Source organism: Bactrocera latifrons, unplaced genomic scaffold, assembly GCF_001853355.1.
Source record: "Bactrocera latifrons isolate USDA-ARS-PBARC rearing strain unplaced genomic scaffold, ASM185335v1 scaffold_301, whole genome shotgun sequence".
Taxonomy (NCBI): domain Eukaryota; kingdom Metazoa; phylum Arthropoda; class Insecta; order Diptera; family Tephritidae; genus Bactrocera; species Bactrocera latifrons.
In genome coordinates this window covers 292,061-302,801 of record NW_017536642.1, presented here as the reverse complement: position 1 = coordinate 302,801, position 10,741 = coordinate 292,061, and the positions used below count along the sequence as shown (strand labels likewise).

Genomic DNA, 10,741 nt, shown 5'->3' with positions numbered 1-10,741 from the left:
ATTTTTGCCTTTATCGTAGTAGTACTGTAAAATATGCCGTATTTTCTCTTTATTTTGCTCCATGTTTGCGACGCTATAACTCACGAACGACTTAAAAGACAGGACAATCAATCAAACACGTGTTAGCGAGTGAAATAAGCTTTCCAAAAGGTATAGCATGACCCAATGCGACGAATAAAACTAGAACTACGCGCTCTCAGCGCCAACTAGCGAAAATACTGCAAGACTTTTTTGACAACCTAATATTTATAACAATAAATAAAAAATGTGACATTTTGGTCGACCGACATTATAGACATTATTCCATCATTGCAAAACGTTCATCAATGTAAATCGAAATTTCGAAATTTCGAGAACGGAAGCAAGCTAATCATTGTTGTGCTACACGAACTGATACAGCATCGTATTCGTAAACTTCACAAATTTCATAGGTGGCTTTCATTGCTTTTTTCCATTTTTTAAAAAATTTCAAAATATAACGAATTTCTTCATTATTTTCACTTATTTTTGAACACCTGAACAGCTGTAACTTTTTTTCAACTTCCCCGAATTTCATTTTTTTTGTTTGTTAAATGAAAGTTAAAATCTCACCATTCCAACACTATACAAGTAGAAGGATGTATGGTAGACGAAAACACTTTCTCGACTACTCAATATGATTATTGTTTTCTAATAGTGATCCCTAGACGTTAGCTGGCATAAGCTTCTCAGAAAAGCCCTCTCATTATACTGGAAAACTATTTCTCCAACCACCCTTGATTAATTAGTTAATTAATATGATTTTTTTCAGACATTTGCTGGTTAATATAATCTGTTTTATTAGAATGTGAGACACAAACCCCTTACACACAATATACCTTCCTGAAATCAACCGTGCGCGCCTGTGGTCCCTTCTATACAGTTTATCATATCATGTTAATATGTGTAGCTTAGTATTGATAATGAGAAACAAAGATAAAAACTATTTGCTCAGTGATAATAGAGTAGAACATCGCCGAAGCGGTTATCGTATTCACCTGCTGCATTTTCTGTTTGCCTAGTTGGCATTTTGATTACAAAAATTATGAATGATTTCGATATCACTATCGCCTTTCATCGGCCCCCAGCGAAAGTTGTTTGATAAAGCAGTTACTATCTACAAAACCATAGTCGAGCGCAATTGGTTGCACCACCAAATTAATTATAACTTTGCTCACATAAACTTCGAGTTTCACTTTCAAGGAAGGGCGAGCAGAATGTGATAAATGCGACAGATAGTCATTTCCGATTTTAAGCATCTTATTTAACAAATCCATATATATTTATAGGACACCAATGGACGAGAAAGAGCAAATTTGATTTTGCTAAGGCTGGATACTAAATTTTTGGTAGTATAAGACGAGCCAGAGCAGAGGCTGTAGAACATGAAACAAATTTTATATCAAGTTGAAGCATGTTTGAAAATATCTAAATGATTCTGTGTTGTAATACGTGAAAGAATTGGCTTGAAAACTATAACTATTTTTTACATGATATATTTCTTGTGTTTGTTGGCGCCCATCTTGAGGTTGAGCCCTTTGAAAAAAATATAAATAAATCATAGTTTCTTCCTTCGTCAATATAGACTTCTTTCTAGCTGGACTTAAATTCAATATTACTTTTTGTGAGAAATTTTGAGTCAATAACAAGGAGTAGTCATTACACGAATGGCTCACTAAAGGATGAGAGCATCGAATGATTCAAGAGATTATGGCAGAAGACTCATTTATGCCAAATATGAGTACTCTGGATTAGTTAAACAATGGAAACATAAGGGATTTGGGTAAACAGCTACATTACGAAACTTTTTTGTCTTCAAACAATCATTCGGAACTCGTTAGTTGGTTCCAACCTGCCCCAACACCGAAAACAAAGAAGCCAACACACAGATTACATCTCGACTAGAAGTGCCACTTTGGCCCCCTACATATAAATAGATCCTGCAGCTTCCAGCTATGCTATTTGGGAATTCAGCGAATGTTCAGGAAACTAACACAAAGATAAACATCAGTACCGGCTACGGTGCTTCAGTAATGAAACAGAATCGTCAGCCATGAGGACAAATCAGTTCAGCTGGTACTGCGATGGTGAGGAAACAGAAAGTTGTAATCAGGGCAGGCTAGGCGGAGAAATCTTTGCTACACTTGGTGCTTCCAGATGCCGCTAACCATAATTTTAGCATTAAACTGAAAAGTTAATAACCTAAGAAACTGCCCTTGTGAGTGGTCTTGAAATTATAGTTCGGAAACAAAAATAAAATTACGCAATTTTAGTTAAAATTATATCAAACACAGCAACATGGACTTAACCCGACCCGCACCCGCACTGAGTTAATAACAAGGCTATATATCTCGGTCTCTCAACAACAGTTCACGGCTTTCAAAGTCCATTGCACGCGTCTACAGAATTGTATGCGGGTTCATTCGAAAGGCGAAAGGCAAGAGCCATATTTTAACACTACGTTAATATTATGACATTGAATAAAATCGGCAATAAGTGCGCAAATTGTGCGATCAACATAAATTCAGAGGCGAATTAACTCAATTGAGCAGCACTTTGACATGTGGCATTACTGCATAGTTCCACCCATTTCAGATGGCTACGCTTGTGCCGCTGGATGCTGTTGCGTAAATAAATGTTACAATGTTGATCTCTTCAAACTTGAGCACTTTGTATTGCAAATTTGTTTTCCCATTTAATACATTTTCCTATTATTAATGCCATACTTGTTGATGTTTTGTTTTTGTTCCGCTTTCTGTTACGCTGCTGCTGCGCGCCAATAAATTGTTTCCCGTTCATAGGTCGTAACCTAAATCGATGAAATTGCATTTTAAGTTCTTAGACAAGTCTAATAAAAGAACAAATATTTGTTTTTTGGTCTCAGCATCTCAATATTGCTCGGAGAATACTCAAGTGCTTCCGGCAAAGAAATTGATTACTTAATGCCATTTCGTATCTAGTCTTCGCAGACGTGTGTAGTTATGCGCTTACACATTTTGCGGCAATCACTTGGGGCGCTTCAGCTTATTAGCTATTAAAAAGTTTTACAAAACACATTTTAATTGAAGCCCCGCGCGCAGGAGCGAGGTGTTACATTGATGCGTAATGAGGGCAACAATAGTCTGAACATTTGTGTTATTGCTGGCAGAAACGATTATGAGAGTTACTCTGAAAGCGTGTAGATGGAGTGGGTTGGTGGAGTGTCTGTGGGAGTTTTTAAACAATTCTCATTTATCTTTTTCGCCTAACTGAAATAACCAAACCTGCAATGAATCTCGTCAAGGTGACATTTTGTGGTTGTGAAGAGAAGTGATACAATTTTTCTGTCACAGCTTTTTCGAAGAACTTTAACATAAGGTAAAAAACTCAAATTTACTTGATTTTAGTACTTTAAAATGAATTTCTTAGTTTTCAAAAATGTAGCGAGCATTTTTTGTGTCTTGCTTCAAGAAATTTTCAGCACAAACTGGGCAGATGGGAAGGATTTCACCTGAGATTCTAAGAAATTTGCCATTCCCTGGGAAAAATGCGGCATACAGTTGACTAGAGAAAATATCAAAAACAAAGTGCATGACAACAGAGTATCTGCCATGCACTTATCTCGCACTAACAAGGCAATGTTTCAAACAAATGGGGGCCCAACCCAACTTTATGGTAATTGACATCTGCACTGACATCCTGAAGGGTGATGACTAATATTCATGAACAAGGAACCGCACTTAATCTAAGAAGACGAAAAATAAAGAAAAATAATTCAATATTTTGTTTGTTGCTACATATGTATAAAAGGCAATTATTGACAGACCATTCATTACAGGTTCCTGAAATTCGCCTTTGCACGACTGAGAGGCGATCGCTTGTCCGCCGTTTGTGCGAGAACTTTTCAAACGAACCGAAACAGTCGATAGCGTTTAGAGTTGTATTTGCGTAAACTTATTTTAATGTGCAATCCAACAACAATTTCTTTAAGCTTATATAAAAATGCATGATTTTATCATTTCACGATGCTTTGACACGTTGTGGGTACCCCAAATATATTTAGCTTCAGCAAGAAAATTCCTCTGAACGTCTGGTGTCAAAGCAAGGTGACATTGATTGTGTATAAGCTTTTCAGGCTTGATTTCTATGCCTTATTTTTGTAGGATATGCAAAGTTTACGCCAACAATATTAGACCCCAAATAGGGAATGGAAAGCAAAAATTGTAATCTTGCTTCATCCAGTAAAGGCAGCTACTTAAGAGATTTGGTCCGTCTACTATGTCCCTAAAAATGTCATACTTTGCAAACCTATGTATTCTGGTAGTATGGCAAAAGGAATCAAATTTATTAGTTTCCAGTTTTATTGAAACAGTTATAAAATTTATTCATACAAAAAGGCGAGAAGTCTTCTGAAAACTCGTGAAATCTGAAACAAAATTAAATACTAGATCTTCATCTACTTAAAGTGGGAAACTTGTTAAATTTTGTCTAAAAAATTAGGGTTAAAGATTGACTTTAAAAAGTTTGTTTCTTTTTGTTCACAATTTTGTTCATTGTGTTTAAACATCATTTAATGTTTCAAAGTTTTATCAAAAATATTTATAGAACATTTGTGAAAAGGTTTGTAGGAAACTATATATTACTTGCAACCATAGATGCACGGTCCATTTCTTATTTCCTTGAAAATTTAAAAGGTATTAGGTTGCAGTGAGTAAGCAAATAAATTGTCCAAAACGGTAAGTGCACTATGGTATAGAATTAGGTTATGAAGACTTGGTTAACTCTATATATATATATATATGTAATAAGAATAAGTACTTTTACACCTTGAACAGAATATATTATCTTTGTAACAACCAAAAGGAAGGTCTTAGGCCCTATACACTATACCTGTCTCTTATACACATCTAGATGTGTATAAGAGACAGACTCTATATATATATATATATGTAATAAGAATAAGTACTTTTACACCTTGAACAGAATATATTATCTTTGTAACAACCAAAAGGAAGGTCTTAGGCCCTATACACTATACATGCCTATATTTGAATGATCAAGGTGATAAGCTGAGTCGATTTAACCATGCCCGTACGTCCGCTTATAAGCGCAATATTTGAATAATACTATATCACATAACCGCCAGACAAACTAAACAATCGGAATTAGTTGGATCAACTTGAAAATTTAGGACAATATTCTAGAGATGTTATAGAATTTAACAAGGCAAAAAAAATCAATTTTTTGAAACTGTGAAACCCATGTAGGCTGGCAGATCCCTTATATGATGAATTTAAAATCTAATTTAAAAAATTGTTGTGAAGTAACAAATTAAAGAAATTAATCAAATAAAAAAGGATAACGTTTCACTGCAAAGTTTTTTGACTAAAGTCGTATCTGCATGTTATTAGTTGCATTTACCCAACAAAATATTCCATTTTTATTGCCCTCCAATAGTTAATAGACTTTGTCACTTTCTTCTAGCATTAGTGATTCAGTGGATATGTGTATTTGAAACTCATTGTTACGAAATCAATGTCGTTACGGCGCAATCAATGAACTTCACTAACAAAATTTTGTTAAATCAAAGATTTGAAACAATAACTACCTTCTTGGTATTTATAGGCACACTTCTGATCCCACAATCTTGATATAGTTGTAAGCATCAGGAGAAAGCTCTTGACAGCTACCTCTTTCGTTGACAAGAAAATTTACTTCAGTCATTAAAGGCGTTTTCGAAAATCGGTAGGCCACAACAACAATGGCCTAAGCTGTCCACAAATTATTCTCTGCCTGACAAAAGCTACTGCAATCGTCCGCTGAGCATTATTTTAGACTAACTTATTTAATAGTTATTTCCAGGTGCCTAACAAAAGCAAGTTGTTTATATCGCATTATACATTAAGAATGACGTGACTGTATTTAATGATGGGAAACCCGCCAACTAAACATGACTAGCACCTTTTGAGGACAAAATACATATCAGAGATAAAGCGATGTCCAACTCCTTTGACAGCTAATCGAGTTCAGTAGGTTTTGACATTTAGCAATTGGAAACGAGCGATGGCCAGATTGAAATCTTACCAAAAAAATATGTAAACGGAGCGATATGTTGCATCGTTGTAGGCCACTTATAAAAAATGTCAAACAATGAATATTAAATAAATTTGTGAAACTTAAAGGTATTTGATGGATTTGTTATATTATTTTCAATGGAAAATGATTAAAAACATTCAATCATTGAGAGCTAACAAGCTTAAATCCTTTTATTGGGTATAGAAAGGTCAAAAGTCAGTTGTTTTTATATACTTTAAAACGATTTAAATAGTTGCTCCATATAATAAATAATCACTATGTAGTAATTTTTATTCGTATTAAATGTTGCGTGTTGTAATTTAAATGCCAAAAAATTATTATTTTGTCCAATCTGGCCATAAATGGCCATCCTCATATACTAGCTGTACATAAAATAACAATATCCTAGCATCGTTAATGAATATGTATGTCTTATAGATACACATATGTGCCAAACTTTCCATTGAAAGAAATGTCAGCTGAGAGTTGATAATACTAGAAGAGCCCTAGGGCTGAAATATGGGTAGTACTAATTGTTTCCTCTAAAGAGAATCGTGGTTTCCAAGCCAAAAAAGGACATTCTCTCATACATATCTGTTGCATTGGTAGTCATTCGAAAGCTATTTAAAATACGTTGAGCCTTTCACTACTCTTATGACATTGGAAACAGAGGAATCTAGTATAGCCAAATGAATTCCAAGTGATATTGATTCAAGCTGCCTATGCGAATGTCTACTTTGAGATAGACCGTGCTAGATAGAAAACAGATAGACATAAAATGACGCTTGCATTGCAACCTAAGGTCCATTCGAATCCCACCACACCATGATATAAGTAACCAGAATTTGTCTCTTGATAGATTGATTTCGCTTTTAAACCTAGTGAGGTTGTAACCAACCAGTAACAACTTTGTCTGACACCACCGAAATCCTCGAATACCTGCAGAGCGGGAAGCTCATCAGACAGTTCATTCCACGTCACCCGCTTGTGACCTGACAATTGATTGGGAACTGATATGCTACTCTGGCGTTCAGGCAGTCCAATAGCGATATAATCATCAGCTGAGATCACTTTAGGTGTCGCTGGACTATCGCTGACTATGGCTCTACTTTCCATATGCTAGTTGCGTTGACAAAGACTTCTGCTTCGTTCCATAAATGTTGAAGGTTTTATATGCTTCCAGCGACGCCTACACCGATGCCTTCCAATGTTTTCGAGCCTTGACTTAATAGTGCTATCCCTTAGTAGTAGGTCAAGCGTGCTTACGCCATTCAGCGTTACTGCCGAGGGTAACTTTAAAGTGATGTGTGAAGGGGACTCTTTTGGCAAAGATGTCCCTCGAGAGAAGAGCCAGTGGTGTTTCATTAGTTAAGACCGTTATTTGCTGGGACGATGTTACCGCACCTTTGTCGTACCCTTCTGCTAACTACTTTGTATATTTAGCGAGACCGTAAGTCTCGGGATAAAGTTTGAGAAATAGAAATTCTGTAAATATTTATGTCATTATACATACGTACACAAATTCGTGCTCTTTAAGATTCTGCTGAACAACTAATTGGTATATCAGAGCGATTTAATTGCCCAAACAATCGTATTTAATCTTCCATTAAGGCAAATGATGACATAAAATGTAAAAGCCGTCAAGCTCCAATAAACAAAATTGCGTACGTGAACGTGTGTATGTGTTTTAGACGCACATAAAAACCGTTATACTTATATGTATATATACTCACTCACACGCGCCTACCTGTCAACTGTTTTACTACGCTCGGTTTTAGGAAATTCATATTTCCTGCAGCTATTCGTTAATTGAATGCATAAATCTTATGATTCCTTAGTTCTACAAATTTTCACCTACTCACAATATTTTACGAAAATATTTGCCAATTATTTATGTATATATTGATGATGATGTTTATGATATTTATTAAAAAACACGAATAACGAATTTGAACATTTCAGCAACAATTCACAGCCAATAGAACACAGATGTTCATCAATATGTCATATGTATGTGTGTGTGTGTGTGTGTGTGTTAGTCTTCCACGACGCTGGCGTCCAGGTTACGAGTATAAACACTGCTCTATATATAGACGGCTGAGTATAAAATTTGGTTGCAATTTAATGTTTTTACTGCGATTTACAAACATACAAACGTGTGTTCGAATATTTTTATAGAAAACGTGTGGAACACGAAATTCTTTTGGAAATGCAGTAACCTGCAATAAATACTGTGACGCGAAATAATAAACACGTTCGTAAATGTTTGCACGCAGCTGTAGTTGCCCAAGCTCCCTGTACCATACACAATTAGTATCTCAAGTATATTTATGTAATTGCACAAATTAAAGGTATTCAAGACTCACCAGGTGATTTGGAGATTTCAAACGACCGAGTTGCCTTCCGACATGATCAAGCGGCTCGCAGCGGATTAAGATCCGACAAAAACAAAAGCACCTCAAAATATCAAAGAAAACCCGAACATTAAACAAGTAACTTTGTGACGAATTAGACTAGTGAACACATTTTTAAATATTTTAAACACATAGGTGCCTGATACTAGGCATAAGAAAATTAAATTAAATTCTGCAATAAAATTTGAAGAGATGTGCAAGCACTTCTCAGCATATTATGTTCAATGACTTAGCTTCGGCAAATCGGTTGGCAACACGATCGATACACATTTTTTAAGAATTCTTTATGAATATTCCCAGCTGTATTGTATTTCCTTTAGTTTTGAAATTAATAAGTACATGGTGTTTTTGGGCGTTTAATCTTCAATAAGGCAACTATTTTTTTCGGATTTGGTCTTTTGACGGCTGTTACTTGATTTCATAATGAACAGACGCAATTATTTCATTTTTGTTCAACGATGAAGCCCAATTCGGGTTGAATGGTACGTTAATAAACGATATTGTCGCATTTAGAGTGATAATTATCCACAATCCATTGTTTATACGCCCCTACATCCTCAAAAAGTCGCGATTTGATGTACTCTATGGGCAGAGGGAGGCCATTGATTCATGTTCCTACAAAAATTCAAAATCAAAAGGATTTAAAACCGCTAGCTTGTGGAAGTTCTTTACGCAGATACATATTTATGCCCGAGACGATCGACGCCTTGGAAGAGAATATTTGACATACGGCCGCAATTATTGCAAGTGATCGAAATGTTTGCTTCTCGGTTGGAATTTATGCAAGCCTGTTGCAACGCTCACTTTTTTAAAATATAATGGCAAACCCTTATAATTTTAATAAAGATTTAACATTAAATTAAATGCATTTTATTTCTTCTTAAAAACCAGATGTCTAAAAAACAACGTTTAGTTCATATGGTACTTGATGAGAAGGCAATCCTTTCCAAATTTATTTTCGAAACAAAAGTTCATTTAGCGACAGTTTCTATATCCAAATTATCTCTGGCTAGAGATATTGTAGATGTCTGATTTGTATGCCCAAAAATTGATGTTGGTGGTGCTCGAAGCAATATAACTTGAAATTGTAACCATTAAAAAAAATGCTGAAACATGGTGTAAGGTATAATTCAGCCATTGTCATTTAAATCAAATTTCAAAAATTACTTCGGTTTTATTTCACCTTTTAACACAGTTCAAAATGAGTGTAGTCCCATCTCAACCATGTCCTATCCCAATAAAATGTAATTTTCATCTCAGACATACTTGTATAAACATACATATATTGAAATAAGACGTCGCACAAATCATGCTGCTGGCTTATTGACACTAATACTTCTCCCAAGGGATGTGTTTCGCCAATATAACCGCGTTTCGATTGGTCAGAACACTAATAAAAAGAGCATCCCTTAAGCAAAACCTTGCCCTCCTAGATTCATGCAGACGACTTAAGTGAAAATTTAAAAATCGTGGTGAAGCAAGATGGAAACTATTTTTTTCTGTATGTAGATGCTAGATGTAATACTTACAATTTCATATCGATCGATGTAGGTGCACAGCAAATATGCTTGGTTCTGGATCTAAGACGATTATTATTAAATTATTAAAAATTAATTAAGCACAATTAGGTACATCACACATTCATTGAACACAATTAGCAAATTAAAAAAAAAAAAAAAACAAGTAAAAGTGTTCCACTGCACTTTTAAAACACTCAACTATTAATCACAATCTGCATAAATAATTTAGTGGCTTTTAGAACCGTATCATTTGCTATAAACTCGTTCTTTCTCCAAACGTTTATTGCCAAATGGGAATTAGTTTTAATTGATTGCAATCTCTTGCACCGTAATTAAATGGGATTGTGGTTTTTAATAAGCAGCTGTTAATTTAATCTCAAAATGCTTTCACACACTCGCGTTCGCAAATTTACGAGTTAAGATCCCCTTCATGTCCGTGTTCATCGACGAAGATTATTCCACTGTCACGTTTCTTTCGTTCGCAAACAACCGTTTCCGTTGAATGTCTCCAAAGTACTGTTGTCGATGCGGTTCCACCAAAGCCGGCTGCCTGCGACTGTTGCGCTCGTTTGTTTCGCTGCCATGGTTGCCATCGCTGCACGTTACACCACAATATGTGGGTCTTTAGGTTAGTGTGTGTTCGTCATTGTAGCGAATTTGGCCAATATCTAACATATACATATGTACACCTATATAAGCTTGCTGTCGCTCCTCTGCGCTGCCGCTGCCACAACA

The 10,741-nt window shown here is 35.5% G+C and overlaps 1 protein-coding gene across 1 annotated transcript in view; it reads right to left on the bottom strand.

The window, feature by feature from the left end:
* Window positions 1-10,092, bottom strand: part of LOC108970611 (probable G-protein coupled receptor No18) — a 33,965-nt gene extending 23,873 nt beyond the window's left edge. The window contains exon 1 of the mRNA XM_018936097.1: window positions 10,016-10,092. The gene's annotated coding sequence lies outside the window, so the exon portion shown is untranslated. The remainder of the gene's footprint in view (window positions 1-10,015) is intronic.
* Window positions 10,093-10,741: the final 649 nt, after the last annotated feature.